Source organism: Meleagris gallopavo, chromosome 1 (assembly GCF_905368555.1).
Source record: "Meleagris gallopavo chromosome 1, MGAL_WU_HG_1.1, whole genome shotgun sequence".
Classification (NCBI taxonomy): domain Eukaryota; kingdom Metazoa; phylum Chordata; class Aves; order Galliformes; family Phasianidae; genus Meleagris; species Meleagris gallopavo.
Window position 1 is genome coordinate 158,237,132 of NC_139404.1, and position 15,939 is coordinate 158,253,070.

The window sequence follows — 15,939 nt, forward strand, 5'->3', positions numbered from 1 at the left end:
TGGAATGTCTGTCTTATGGGATTTAGACATTTGTAAATGTCTAAAGGGCAGGTGTCAAGAGAATGTGTCAGGATCTTTTCTGTGGTATGCAGCAACAGTACAAAAGACAACATACACAAACCAAAATAACAAAAGTTCCATATGAACATGAGGAAAAACTTCCTTGAGTGTTACTGAGCACTGGACCAAGCTCCCCAGAGGAGTCTCATTCTCTGGAGATACTCAGAGTGTGTAACACACTCCAGGGAACCTTGTTTAGCTAGTAGGTTGGACAAAATGATCTCCTGAGGCTCCTTCCAACCTCTAAGATTCTGTGATTCTGTGTGACTGAAAATACTTTTCTCTTCTACAACAGATTTTTGTTATTGATTGTTGTCACATATTGAATAGTCATTTTGGATTCATTCAGCTCATGCGCTTGGTATATCACAGATAGTTATATGTTTCAAAATTATGTGTGCTACAGCTATTTGAATTATCTGGTCATTTCTCAAGTTAGAATAGATGGCTGTAGTCACACCCATACTAGTAAACAAGGAAAAAATGAGTAGAAAAGGGTTTAGTAGGAGTGCACTGTGCTCTAGCTAATCCTATCCAATACCTTTAGGAATGTCAGGTAATTAGTGTGAGACGGAACAGTTTCCAGCTAATCTAAGACACACTGGAGATCAGCTCTACCCTAAGAGTTAGATAGCATCAACTGATTTCAGGACAATCCTTCTCATTGCTGTGTTGAAGGGAATCTCAGAACAATAGCAAATATGAGCATCTTCACTTTAAATTAATCCATGAGAGTTTAACCCCTAGATCTTTCCTACAAGCTGAAAAAAATTATGTCATTTTGCATATGTAGCTGTTACTTATCTGCTTATATTTCTTTATCCTTTTGCAAGGCCTTAATTAAACACCCTGGCTAGAAGATGCTTTGAATGAAGATATATTTCTGATCTGTCCTTTTTGTCTCCTGAAGAATGAAGAATGCAAGCATGGTTAATCTGGCTTCCATTATTAAATTCTTATTGATTACTACTGTTTCCCATGTGTGTTCCAGCATGATAATTAAAAAGTGGAAAAAAGAAGTTTCCTGACCTTTTTTTTTTTTTTTTTAGGGACTTCTTAAAATTTGGTGCATATAGAAGAGGTAGTCTGCCCAGCCTCTGAGAAACAGGGTTGAGGTTAGAGAAGACATTCAGTTAGAAATTCCTCATATTGATCAAAATGTAAATTCAGTAAGTTCTGAAAAGCTTCAACCTTAATTCCTGTGTTATGTTTGTGTCCCAACTTTTTGAGCTTTATAGTTCACTGTAGGCGATATTAGCCACCTGGGCACTGCTGGCTTTTATTCAGTCAACTCCATCAGTACATCAAGGTCCCTTTACATCTGGAAAGCTACCTGAGGGAAAGGGACCTTGGTGTACTAATGGATAGTCAGCTGAATATGAGCCGGCAGTGTGCCCACAAGGGCACTGGCCAAGAAGGTATCCTGGCTTATATCAGGAATGGTGTGGTGAGCAGGACTAGGGAAGTAATCCTGCCCCTGTACTTGGCATTGGTGAGGCCTCACCTTGAGTGCTGTTTTCAGTTTTGGGCACTTCAAACCAGAAAGGACATTGAGGTGCTGGAGCAGGTCCAAAGAAGGGCAACAAGGATTGTGAAAATATGCCTTATGAGTAGTGACTGAAGGATCTGGGGCCATTTAGTCTGGGGAAGAGGAGGCTGAGGGGAGACCTTGTTGCTCTCTTCCAATAGCTGAAAGGTACTTACAGCAAGAGCAGGGTAGGTCTCTTCTCAGTTGTGACAGGACAAGTGGAAATGGCCTGAAGTTGCACCAGGGTAAGTTTAGATTGGGTATCAGGAAACACTTCTTTATAGAAAGGGTTGTTAAGCACTGAAATAGGCTCCCCAGGGAGGTGGTTGAGTCACCATTCCTGAACGTGATTAAAAACCATTTGGATGTGGTATTCAGGAACATGATTTGGCAGAGGATTGTTAGAGTTACGTTGTGGTTGCATTCTATGATCTTTAAGGTCTTTTCCAACCTGAGTAATTCTATGATTCTATAAACAATGTCCCATTAAGATGAGTATGTGGTCCCTGTGAGAAGCTTCAGTAATTACAGAATCACAGAATTATAGGAGCTGGAAGGGACCTCCAGAGATCATTGAGTCCAACCCTCTGCAAAGTAGGGTCCCTACAGCAGGCTGCACAGGTAAGTGTCCAGACAGGTCTTTAATGTCTCCAGAGAAGGAGAATCCACAACCTCCCTGGACAGCCTGTCCCAGTGCTCCATCACCCTCACCATAAAAATGTTCCTTTGCATATTTGTGCGGAACTTCCTATGCTCAAGTTTGTGGCTGTTTCCCCTTGTCCTGTCCTCAACCGCTGAAAAGAGGTTGGCCATATCCCTTTGTCTCCCATACTCAGTCTTCATTTCTCAAGGCTGAACAGACCCAGTTTGCTCAGCCTTTCCTCAAATTAATAATAGTTTAGTCAAGAAAACAGGATTATTAAACAGAAAAACAAAATTCTTCCCTAATTTCAGTGTCAGTGGACTTAAATCCTGAAAAGTATTATCACACCTTTCGCTTATACTGTATTAGAGAAACATCAGGAAGAAAGAGGTAGGCCTAACTTGCTGTCAATACAAATCCCACAAAGATACAGAACATCAGAATATCAGGAATTACCTCATACTGCTCAGAGACTGAGGTGTAAAGTGGAGTCAGAACCCTGAACTTTGAGAGAGCAAACTTCGGGTTGTTTAAGGGATTATTGGATGAGATCCCTGGGATACTGTTCTTAGAGACAAAGGAACAGAACAAAGCTGGAAGCATTTCAAATATGCCTTTCTGAGAGCATAAGAGCTCATCATCTTCCAGAATAAAAAAATTAGACAGATGAGGCAGGAAGCCAGAATGGCTGAGCAAAGACCTGTTGGTCAGAGTGAGGAGAAGAAAAAAAAAAAAGGAAGAGAGCTGATTTCCTCAAACATGGGGAAGGCTGAGGTACTTAATGAGTTCTTTGTCTCAGTCTTCATTACCAGGCAGGTCTCCCACACTTCTCATGTCCCTGAACTCCTAAGCAGGGGTCTAGGGAGAAAAATCCCTCCTACTGTAAGAGAAGACCAAGTCAAGACCCCCACATGAGGCTGAATACGTACTTGGGCCAGATGGTAAGCATCCCAGGAGAAAAGAAAACTTCTTTACTTTGAAGGTGACAGAACATCAAAACAGGCAACACAGAAGTTGTCGAGTCTTTACTCTGGAGATATTCAAAGCCTGTCTGGATGCTTTCCAGTATAAAATGCTCTGGTGAACTTGGTTTAACAGGGGTTTGGACTAGGTGATCTTCAGAGGTCCCTTCCAGCCCCTACAATTCTATAATTTGGCTGCAAGGAGTACAGTTTCTTCTAGATACAATTTTACAGGATTTATCCTTAATTTCATGCCTAGGCATCATCTCTAGAACAAACAATACAGTTGTGGCACTGAAGGAATGGTAACTGCATCTAATGTAAATTGAATACCTAAAAAAAGTGCAAAAAAATTGTGCCAACTTCAGCACTTTTGTGCTGATGTTTAAGGCTTATTTCTTTCCTGTAGTTTCTCTTTTAGATTTCTTTTTCAGACTCCAGTAGACATGTTGGCTTCTACCTTTTCTACTTGTATCTATCAAAACCAATGATTCATGTTGAATGTGCAGTCACCCAAGTAGACACTGCTAGGAACCTTGTGACTGGGTAATAAATTCTAGATGACATTACATGTACTTAAGAGTTATGAGATGCACGTGGAGAAAATTTGAATTTCCTATATAAAACAATGCATTCTAACTTTTCATTAACACTTAAGAGGAAAATATGTTTTTGAATTTTTAAAAAGGAAAATGTTGGTAGTGGAAAAAAAAACAAAAAACAACCAAATATAATATTAGAAAATATGAAATAGTAAGAGTATCTTTATGTCACTGTGTGAAACTTGCATTTAATTTCATTTGAAAAGAATGAATAATTCTGGCCTTTATTGAAAAGTAAAAATCATACTTGGAAGATAGTTTAAAGGAGTGTAATGAAGATTTTGAAATTGTACAACTTCCTCTGTGATAAGACTTGTGTGATAAGAACTACTAAGTGGACTTCAGTCTTGAGGAGAAGTGTTCTGCACAGAAACATGTATCATGAAGAAAATTGCTTGTGTACTTTCTCTTCTAAGGAAAGAATAAAAAAGCAGAAGGCTTTGTTATTAATGCTGTGCCCCTACTCCCCCCATCCTCCTAAAAATATAGTAAATCTTAATCAAAATCTTGTGGAAAAAAATGCAAAATAAAGATTCTTCATACTGTAACTGGTAATAGATTTGTACAACTCCTCATTATGGGATATTATACATAGAATTTGCAGTTTTTAAGATGTAGATAGTGTAAGTCATGGAAAATAAATCAACTTGGAGTTCACACATAATGAAAAAAACAACATGCAATTAACTGAAGGCTAAGAAAATACTAGGAAGAAATTTTATATATACCTGCTCCATTTCTGCCATCTCCTAACTATCTTTTGGTGGCAATTTAAGAGCTAATCTGATACAGTGTGACACTCTTGCTCTGAAAATAATACATTTCAATGATGAAAGGATGAATTCCCTATGTGGACTAGGGAAAATACTACTACCTGTAGAACTACTTTAAATTGCTCATTTCAAGCAATGCAATAGTATGACTTTCTGGGACAGTCTTTGAATCTGTCTTGAAAAATAAATGACAGAATAAACCTAAAGTGATTTTCTCCTTGGAGAGAAGAGGTTCTTGGTGTATAAGCTTAAATAACACATAAGTCAGCCAGAAGTAAATTTAAATCAGTTAAAAAAATTACCTTGAAAAGAGGTCCATTGTCACATGGGTTTTGCAGTTCTATCAGGAATTCTTAGTTAATGATAAGTTCATGTCCTAGAGAAGACAAAGTTCAGGAGGCAGTCCCTGGCCTGTCGAGGTTGTCACACACCAAAATATAAAGCTAGCAGCGTGAAAGAATATCTATGTAGGAATGTATGGGCAATACATTTAGTACCCCTTTTTTTTTTTTTTTCTTTTTTCTTTTTTCTTGCCCCAAAATAGGTCTGTTAAATTCAATTTCAAAGCCATTCCAGAGCAAGGCTTAATCTCACAGCTGTAGCAAGATACTCTAGCTATCCTGCAACAGCCCCCTTTGCCAGTAAAATGGTACATTTTATATTTTAGAACTTGCCTTATTGAAATAAGACAGGTATTTAATTAGCTACTCTTTGAGATATTACAGAAAAAAAAAAAAAGTTTTAATCAACCAGAAATTAACTGATTGATCTTAATTATACTAAAACATGATGCCACTGCTTCAAGGTTTTACCCTGTCATGAATTTATATTGTAAATGTCTGGAAAATAAAGTTTTATTAAAACTGTGGACATAGATAATTGTTTAGCTCTAATGTAAAAACTTTATTTGTTTCTATTGGTTTTTGGGGGGTTCTTTCATAGTTCTATTAAAAAACCAAGAGGAAATTACTTTTGCTTGATGGATTGTGCAGTGGTAAAATACAAGTTGTATTAAGTAGAGTTCTGAAAAAAACACAATGAATCTTGCCAAACATGCCTTTTGGCTAGTTTTATGTTTATTTTGCAATATTCCACAAAAAAAGTTCTCAAATTTACCATTTCTGCTTCTCAGAATCAATCCTCCTCACTGAGCAGAAACTCGATAAACAGTGTTCAGGACTATAACCTCAGGTGTGTTTGTCATGATATACTTGCTGCACAGTCTTAAGTACAATAGCAGCAAAGATAATGGGAGACACTAAAAGGTTTATGACTGCAAAAATATTTATGCTAGCAAAATCTTCCCTCTTGAAAAAGTGTGAATACTAACCTGTTTTACTTTCAGATGTTGTTTCCAGGAGCTGAATATGTTCTATTCTTAGAAGTTATATATTCTGCAAGAATTAATCAAACATGCCTTTGTAAAGGAAATGTATCAAAACAAAGAAGGAAAAAAAAATTCCACAGTGACCTGAAACTGTATGTAGTCTTTTTACTGATAGATTTTTGTTTGTTTTTGTTTGTTTGTTTTTTGCTTTGGCATCAGAATTTTTATTTCCTTAGATGAGAAATTCTGTTTGTATATAACATAAAATACACTTTTTTTATTTGTGACTAAATCCCATATTTTATATATCTAAATATAGCAATAATTGGATTCTCTGATAGTTAATTTAATAATTATTTTGTACAAAATATAACTTATTAAAAAAATTGCATTGCGAGTTTCCGTAAGTCTTTCACAGAACCACAGAATCACAGAAACACCAAGGTTGGAAAAGACCTACAAGATCATCCACCTATCACCAATAACCCTCACTAGTTCTGTTTATGTTCGTGGAATGAGATATAGTACTAAAGTTACATACTAAGTACGCTTAATATCATATTCTATAGGCAAATCATGTGACTATCCCTTATAACCTTGAAGAATGAAGGTCTATGAGTTAAATCAAGTTACAAATGCACTCAGCACTGACTGGATAGCAAATATGTTAGCAGTCAAACTGACTGAGAAAACAAACATTAATTACTATTTTTTTATTCATTGTGTAAGTGACAAGAAAATAATGACTATAATATTGAATGAATCTTTACAAGTTGATATTCTATGATTAAGGTTTCATTAGGTCTCCAATAGACTTTTTGGCATAAATCATTCTTACTTTTGTAAATGTGTACATACATATATAAATATTTGTGTAATCAATGAATATAAAGATGTTATAATTATGAAATAAACCAGAGAGTTTACAGATTATAACCAGGGCAAGCAGATTATAATAACAAAAAGAGGATAGATAGAATGCTTATCCACATCCTAGGTTCACTATGAAACTCCAAAGGAGGGATCTCCAAAAGAGATCCTTTCCCAGTGGTAGTCAGCTCTTAAATGGGTGTAGGAGAGGTGGAGCCAGGCTCCACCCCTTCCAGCAGCACAGGTGAATTGCCTTCACCTGTGCTCCTGTGGCTGACTCATTGCTCACCTCAGGAGATCAATCAGAGGTTCAGACTGTGATTCAGCAGTTCCCAAACAATATTAAAAAAAAAAAAAAAAAGAAAGAAAAAAGAAAAAAAAAAAAGTAGTAGAATTTTATCATATGAAAGTGATTCAATGATGTAGCTGACTATTTTGTGACTGAAAAATTAAGTCTGCATACTGCTGCTGGAAGTTATCAATATTTAAGACAAGACAAAGGCAAAAGGAAGAATTGTTATGAATAAACTAGTTTCTACCTGCGGTGTCTTTTATATTAATCACTGATTTTTAGTGTGCTATTTTAAAGTGTTCATGTCTCATTAACAAATTAGGACATGATCATCAAGTATTCTTCTTTGACAGAATAACTAGTTTAGCAGATTACAATGAAACAATGGCATTGATTTTAAAAAAGCTATTATAGTGGCTAAGACAACATTCTCAAAATCTAAGCAGACAAAAGTCAGATACCTCAGAGACATCTACAATACTGATTGAAAATAATGCTGAATAAAATTATGTAAGTATTTTGATTGGTTAATATGTAGGTTTTCTGGTTTGAATGCAGTTTTGTTCAATGCTTTCATTTCTGTTAGCTGGTAGAATTTAGAGAATATTTTAAAAATTGTTGATTAAAAATCTAATGAAATCAAGTTAAAGAGTTTGCAAACTCATTTCAGAATTGTTTTTTGAAGTTCACAAGATAAAGGTGACATCACTTGACAGTAGTACTGTGCTAAACTTGAGGAAATGATTAACACTACAGCTTGAAAGATTTAGAGAATGACAGTGATCCATATATTAACATGGGAAGGCGAAAAATGAAAATGCCATTTAGGAAACCAGGTGCTTTAAATGCAGATTATATTTTTTCTGTCCTAAATTTCAGTTTTGAATAAAAGTCATAGTCCAAATAGAAGATAACAAATGGTAGCAATTACAACAATAACTGAAATATATCTTAGGAGGAAAGATCAAAGACACTGGTTTGGTTTTACTTGGCAGACTACAGAAACTACAATGAAACGGGCAATAACTAGATATCCTTATTTTGCTGGAGAAAAAAATTATGTTAAATGTTGAGAAAAATCTTCATAATAAAGGCAGTAAATAACAGGAAGATAATAGCAAATAGATCATACATTTTTAAAGAATTGAATAGGTATTTATCTCTGATTATATTTATAGTCAAGTTATATACCATCTTTGATAAAAGAGGATCAAGTGATCTTTCATAACACCTTTCAGTATCCTTTTTGTGTGATTTTATGATCAATGCTAATAAATATTTAAAAAGTCTCAAATCTGCTGAGTTGCTGAATGTGCTAAATATGCTAAATTCATTAGGAAACATAGCATAACTTTATTATAATAATATATAAATGTAGAACTAGTTTATGAACATTATTTTCATGGTATATCTGGATATCAAGAAAAAAATAACATAAAATTGTTATTTTAATTACACTGTAAACTTTTATGAACTAATATGTTAGTGTCATCAATATGATAATATTCTAAGGATATTCTCCAAGATGTTCTCCAAAATTTTTTGTTCTTTTAGAGGAGATGGGAAATATTTATTTATTTCATAGAGATATAGAAAATTTAAAATTATGTTTAACCATACACAAGTTGAATAGCATTTTTCTCAGGAGACTTATTCATATTTTGGTTGTGCTATATCAAAACACAGATTTCTTTCTTCCACACTGTATATATCTTTACAAGATGAATTAGAAATATTCTAGGTAGGAGAGAATGCAGTGAAATACTATCACATGTTTTCCCTCATAGTATTTTATTCCCAAATTAGCTACTACTGAACTATTTTAGAATGAATACATTGAGCCTGATGAACCCTGATCCAGCCTGACCCAGAATGGTTAGATGCTATATTTCCATAGATCTTTAAGCCTTTATTCCTCTAATCCAAATGCTCAGAAATTCCCAAGAAAGTCAGAACATTACTATATATGAAGTCTGACAGCAACCACTTTGCTCCCTGATTTTTCTGAGCAGACACAGTAAAAAGCATTTTAAGCAAGGCCATGGTTTTTGTGGCAGGTAAGATTCATGCCAAATTCACCCTTTAGATGAAACAGGATAATCTATTTACTGTGTGAAAAAAAAAAAATCACACATAGTTCATAGAATATAGAATGACTTGGACTGGAACAGATTGTTTGCCCTAGTTCTGTTGCTATCAGACTATTGTTTCAAGGTATGTTTGGGTCCTTCTCTTAGCAAGTTCGTATTACTTACCGACCATTGAGAGACAGACAAAACACTGAGTAGGAGAGGAGAAGGAAAATGCCAGTAGTGGATTTGATAGGTAGTGTCAGCAGGGCATTCCTCACTTCAAAGTGCATTTTTCCTCTCCAAAATGACTACAGCCTTCCTTCTGCCTCTATTCTCTCCAGTGGAAAACGCGTGATACAGAACCCAAGTGGAACACTTGTCTGCAAACAAGTTAATCTTCATGGCTCTTCTCGGGACCTGCTCCAGTAGCTTCTCATCCTGTACTGGGGACCTCAGGCCTGGATGCACTACTCTAGATAGAGCCTCACCATGGCAGAATAGAGAGAAATAATCATCTCCCTTGCCCTGATGGCCATCCCTTGAGTACCGCAACCAGGCCTGGGGCCTCCAGTACAGGAAGGACATGGAGCTCTTGGAATGGGTCCAGAGAAGGGCCAATAAGATGATCAGAGGGCTGGAGCACCCCTCCTATGAAGAAAGGTTGAGGGAACTGGACTTGTTTAGCTTGGAGAAGAGAAGGCTCTGGAGAGACCTCATTGTGGCCGTCCGATACTTGAAGGGAGTATATAAACAGGAGGGGGAATGGCTGTTTACAAGGGTGGATACTGATAGGACAAGGGGGAATGGTTTTAAACTGAGATAGGGGAGGTTTAGGTTAGCTATTAGGAGGAAGTTTAGGAGGGTGGTGACATACTGGAACGGGTTGCCCAAGGAGGCTCTTGATGCCCCATCCCTGTAGGCATTCAAGGTCAGGCTGGATATGACTCTAGGCAGCCTGGTCTAGTGGTTGGCAACCCTGCACATAGCAGGGAGGTTGAAACTAGATGATCATTGTGGTCTTTTTCAACTCAGCCTGTTCTATGATTCTAGAGCTAGGACCCTGAGCTCTGCTTTTTGCCAGGCCTGCATTCTTCAAGATCACAAACTCCACCAAGGTATGGTCACATTATATACTTCATTCCTTCTTTAAAAATAAAAGACACAAACTCTTTTTTTTTATATTTTTTATTTTAAAATATCTTCATAGTTGATAGAGCTGTGAAAGGCAAATCACAGTTAATGCTGAGTTACAATAATTCCTGAAGAGGTGAAAAATAATTTGCATGAATGCTGACACAACAGAGCTGCACTGAGTAAAATGGAGTTTAACTGATAGTCAGCTAAAAAATAAAATCACTTTTCTTAAAAGCAAGATTAAAATTACATATAAGAATGCACATAACGCTATTCTGTTAACTATAGAAGACAGTTTTATTCTTCTTAAAACATTTATCCTGTAAACTGTAATGCTGTCACAAAAATGAATAAGCATGAGGCTGTTGCTTCTTTTTTTCCAAATAACCATACACAATTATTTGTAGTTTCGTTTATAGAGACAATTGATTCCTATAAATGTAAAATTTTTAATAGACTCATATTATGAAGAATTAATCACATAACTGTTTACATGACTATTTTATTCATAATTTATTGATCATAGTGGTTTAAAATGTATGATTCACTTACATCAGTCATTAGATGTTAGGTGATAAAGCAATCAGAAAGATGCTACTAAGATTAGCAGAATTTGGACTGACCTCAAACTAGCACCCATGGATTCCTAGAATTTCTGTGTGTTTGCTTGAATACATAAATACATTTCTCTCCAACATAGAAAATCCATCCTAGTTGTCAAATATCTTAAATACATATCAGTAAACAAGTCATACAATAACATAGGTACATTTTCATTTTCTTCTGGGTACAGAACAATTGTATTTTGGATCTGCAAACAGCTTTTCCCCTGACTGATGTCACTACTATTTAGCCCTCTGAGGTGAGCATTTATTGATTTTGCTTTTACTTTGATTGGATCTTACCTACTCCAGTGCTTCAGTAAATTGAAACCTTCTGCAGTTCATGGAAGAAATCTGTGAGCAAGGCTGTGAGAAAATGTACAGTGACCTCAATTTGTTCCAGACTGTACTGGTAAAAAAATGTCAACAGGTTGCAGAAATGACCTCAGCTAACAATATGAAAAAAAAAAAAAAAAAAAAAAAATCAAACCTCATCTTTTCAACCAGCTTTTAACAGAAGCAGATTAAAATATTATTAAAATACAAATTTTAGTACCATTTTCCTATATTCTGTAAGAATGAAGCTTGGTCTCTATTTATTTCAAATGTGCATCTCCTTTTGATACATCTGTAGGAGAAAATACATCAGCCTTCTTAATTTATGCTTGAGCAGCCTCAAAATGAGAAAACATACCATTAATTATTGCTCCAAGACTGAATTATGTAACTAAAACAGTAATAAAATATGGGATACCTTTTGAAAGTAGCATTTGGATGGAAAAAGAAAATATAATGTTTAAAACTAGAAAGAAAAAAAAATAAATCTAGCATTTTAACTATGAATATTCATTGACAATTGCACTGTTATTTTGCTATTGTAATCTGTCGTCCAAGAGTAATATAGTTCTGAGCTGGATAGATTGAGCCATAGATTATTCCTATTAACTTTGCAGGGACTGCTCAACTTACTCATTCCAGTATGACTGTTGCAGGTTCTGATTTTTATCTATTAATTTTCAATAGAAAAATAATTATCCTATTAATTTCAAAATTCAGCACCCCAATCCATTACCCGTTGATTAAAGTAATTTTATGTAAGAATTTTTTCATGTCAAAAAATTTTTATTTGATATTTTAATAGTCATATATATTAATTTAAGTAATGCATATTGTACAGTCAATGAATATACAGATGATATAGTATATTCAAGAGCTTGACTTATGTAATTATTATACTAGAGTAGAAAAGGCCATTCACTCTTATTCCTGGGCTCACATAGGAAACTCCAGTGGAGTGGATCTCTTCTGGAGATTCTTCCCCACTGGCAGTCTTAAATGGGTGTAGGAGAGGTGGAGCCAGGCTCCACCCCTTCCAGTCACACAGCTGAATTGCCTTCACCTGTGCTCCCTTAGCTGACTCATTGCTTGCCTCAGGTGATTAATCAGAGTTCAGGATGTGATTCAGCAGTCCCCATACACATATACATCATATTATAGTACAGAATAATAACCATACCTTTATGCCATGAATCCATGGTTAAATAGAGAAACACTGAGAAGCTGAGAGTTGTGTAACTTGATCATTCAAAAGACAGTGGTACCACTATTCTGAACATTTTTCACTCTTTCAGACATAAATCTTCATTATTAATTAGAAAGGATTTAGCCTTTCTTCCTCAGATTAATGCTTCTATTCGCAATTGTGAAAATAATATGATTCTTTCATCTCCTTCCTTTTTCATCAAAACCTCTAAAAGTGGACAAAGAAAAGGTTATAATTTATCCCTACTTATGTGTTTCCTATGCCGTAAGTTAACAAAAGTATTATGGGTATCTACAGTAGGTTAGCACTGGCAAACAAATGCTCATCCAGCCACTCACCCTCTTCAGTGGAAAAGAGGGAGAGAACAAGATGAGAAGACTCATGTATCAATATAAAAACAGAGAGATAATTTAACAATTACCATCATGGATGAAAAAGATTCAACTAGGGAAAATTTATTTCATTTATTTTCAAATAAAATAAATTTTAATTATAAATTAAGGTAATTTGAAACATCACAAACATTAACAAAGACACTTCCCACTGTCCTTTTCATGTTTAAATTTAATTCCTTTAGTTCATCTTCCCTTACCTCAAGCAAACAGGGGAAGGAGGTCATGGTCATTCTTTAAGGGTTTCTCTCTGCTGCTTCTTCATTCTGACACTTTTCATCTGCTCTGGGGATCAGGAGTATACTGCTGCTCTGGTGTGGATGCTTCTCAGCCTATTGTTCTGATGTTATGATACTGCACTGCTCTTTGTCACACTTTCTTAACCTTTCCTATGCCTGTCCAGCACTTCTTGCCCTTCCTTAAATACACTTTCCACAAGTCACCATCACTGAGGCTGCTTGACTGATGAAATGGGGCCACTGGAGCCAGCAGACCCAACATCTCCTCACCGAGGCATCCTGCAGACTTCTACTGCCTGCACCTGGGCACCCATACCTAGTGCAGTACCACTGCAGCAGAGCAATGAGAAATAGAATAATGAGAAATCAAATAAGTAATTTTGGGTTTTCTTTTTTGCTGTTGTTGATGCTGTTTTGGTTGTTATTTTTCCCATTTATATTTAAGGCATTCTTGAGCTATGAGTCAAAGTTGTTGTTATCTATAGATCTTTCCTACAGATTGCTAGCTGGTCTCTCCAGAGTATCTTTAAGACATATGACAGAGTGTATTGCTTATGTAGTATTCATAGAATGATTAGGGTTGGAAAGAATCTTAAAGATTGAATCCTTGCATTCCTGGGCAACAGTTATTTGGAGTATCACTTTCAGAACTAAAAATAAATGAACAGTGAAAATAATTCTCATTTTATTTTAGGCTTTAACTCACATCAGATTGACAAATTCCTTATTTCTTAGTTGCCACTTTTCTGTCATATTAGAAGTATAGAAAATAATAAAAATAATAATAATAATAATAATAAGATTGGTTAAATCTCGGAGAGTGATATTTACAAAATTATCCAACATTGTCCAGGAGCACTGACAGCAGTGCAGTTCCAGAATTCCTTGTAGTTCAGTTTGAAATAGAACTTCATAAAAACATGTTGATTAAATTCAAATAGAATGTGAGACACTGAGCTCACTGAGACACTTCATAAACTATTAGTTTTATCATATCATATCTGAAGGTGAAACTTTGTATCTATAAAGTACATGATGAAGAATAGTACTGGTAAGTTCATTCACATGAAACTGTTCACATGAATTCATGCATTTTCACATATTAAAATCTGATATAACCAAGACAACAAGGAGTAACTTGTATTTTTACTCCTCAAAAGTATATTTGTTTGTTTTGCTATGAATCAAGTATCAACTGAGTATATTAATGTATAAAATCTCACTTTTATCTGTGTTTGAGAACAAGTTTATTCTGAGACTAACACTAAGTTAAAATTCCTTGCTATACCATCCGTGTTAGCCCTCTTCTGTCTTGCTTCAGCTTTCCAGGTTTCCACAGGGGAGTATTAAAAGACTTTATTTTCCCAGTAATTATCTTCTTTTATCTTTCCAAGGGTAAAGCCAAAATAAGTTTTAAGTTATTATGTTCATACAAGACACAGTAGTGGGAAAATTCAAACAATGGAGACCTATACATTGTCATGGTTTTCTCACTGTCTCACTGAGGATGTAAATGTAAATAATAATAAACAAATTAATCATTACTTTCTACTTGAGTTGCATTAAATCATTAACCAATTTAATTTCCCTATCTATTTTGCATGTTTAGTTGCTGCCTATTAATATATATCACAGAACTAAAATCAAGTGTGGCATTGAGCACAAAATGGAACACAGGAAGTTTCATATGAACATGAGAAAAAGCTTTTTTACTTTGAGGGTGAAAGAGCATTCAAACACGCTACCCAAGTTGTGAAGTTTCTCTCTCTGGAGACATTTAAAATCCTCTGGGCACTTTCCCATGTTACCTGCTCTAGGGAGCATGCTTTATCAGGAGAGCTGAACTAGATCATCTCCAGAGGTTCCTTCCAACCTCTACAATTCTGTGATTCTGTGAAATATATAGAAACATATTGTAGAAATAAGAATAAATCAGTTCTGCATCATTTATTCAATTGCTTTTTTATAAAATATACATGAAAGGGTAGAGAATGCTTTTGGAATAACATCTAGTACTGTACACTTTAGTGCTTTCTCAATTCAGTTTTTAAAAACAGAAAGGCAAACATATTCTCATTCTTTACATCAAGTTGCTCTGTCAGTCTTTACAGATGAATTATCAATACAAAATAAATGTGCTTAGAGCATTCAATTTCTAGCTGGATATATTTATAAACACAAGAAATCCAACTTGACCTAAATTGACTTAAATATCACAAATATTTAAAATTTAAGTGTTTCAATTCTGAACAAAATACCTTACCTGACTTTACGAAGTTAGTGCTTTATTCTTAAAATCTATTAATACACTTCAAAGTTTTTGTTTGTTTGCTGTTTTTACTTTGACCTCAAATGTCACATGCTGGTATGTCAAATGAAGTAATTCTGATCATATGAAATTGGATCATGTCTCACATGCATCAGTTTGATTGATTAAATCTGACAAGATGCATCAAAATGTGACACATATGCTTCAAAATCAGAAATAATGTGGCCTTCTGAAAACAATAGTGTTTGTTAATCATTTCTGAAAGATTTTTTTTCCTTGAGAATAAAAACAAACACTACTCAACAATGCCAAAAATTTTACTGCATATAAAATATGATAATTAAACAGCCAAGAGAAAAATAGATATTTTTGCTCCCTTACACTGGCAAGTAAATTACATGCATTTTGTATCTTATCTTAGTTTTCAACAAGATTTTTAAATACTTTTTATCTTATAACAAAGGATGTAACTAGATTGCTCCAGAAGTAATGCCTCCTATTTTTTTCCCCTGGAAACTACAACAGGTACAATAAGCATAATTACACTGTTTAACAGAGAAAATTCTCAGCTACAAAACTCTGTTTCTCAGCATAGTCACCATCATTAACTGTGTGTTTTTACTGGTGATGA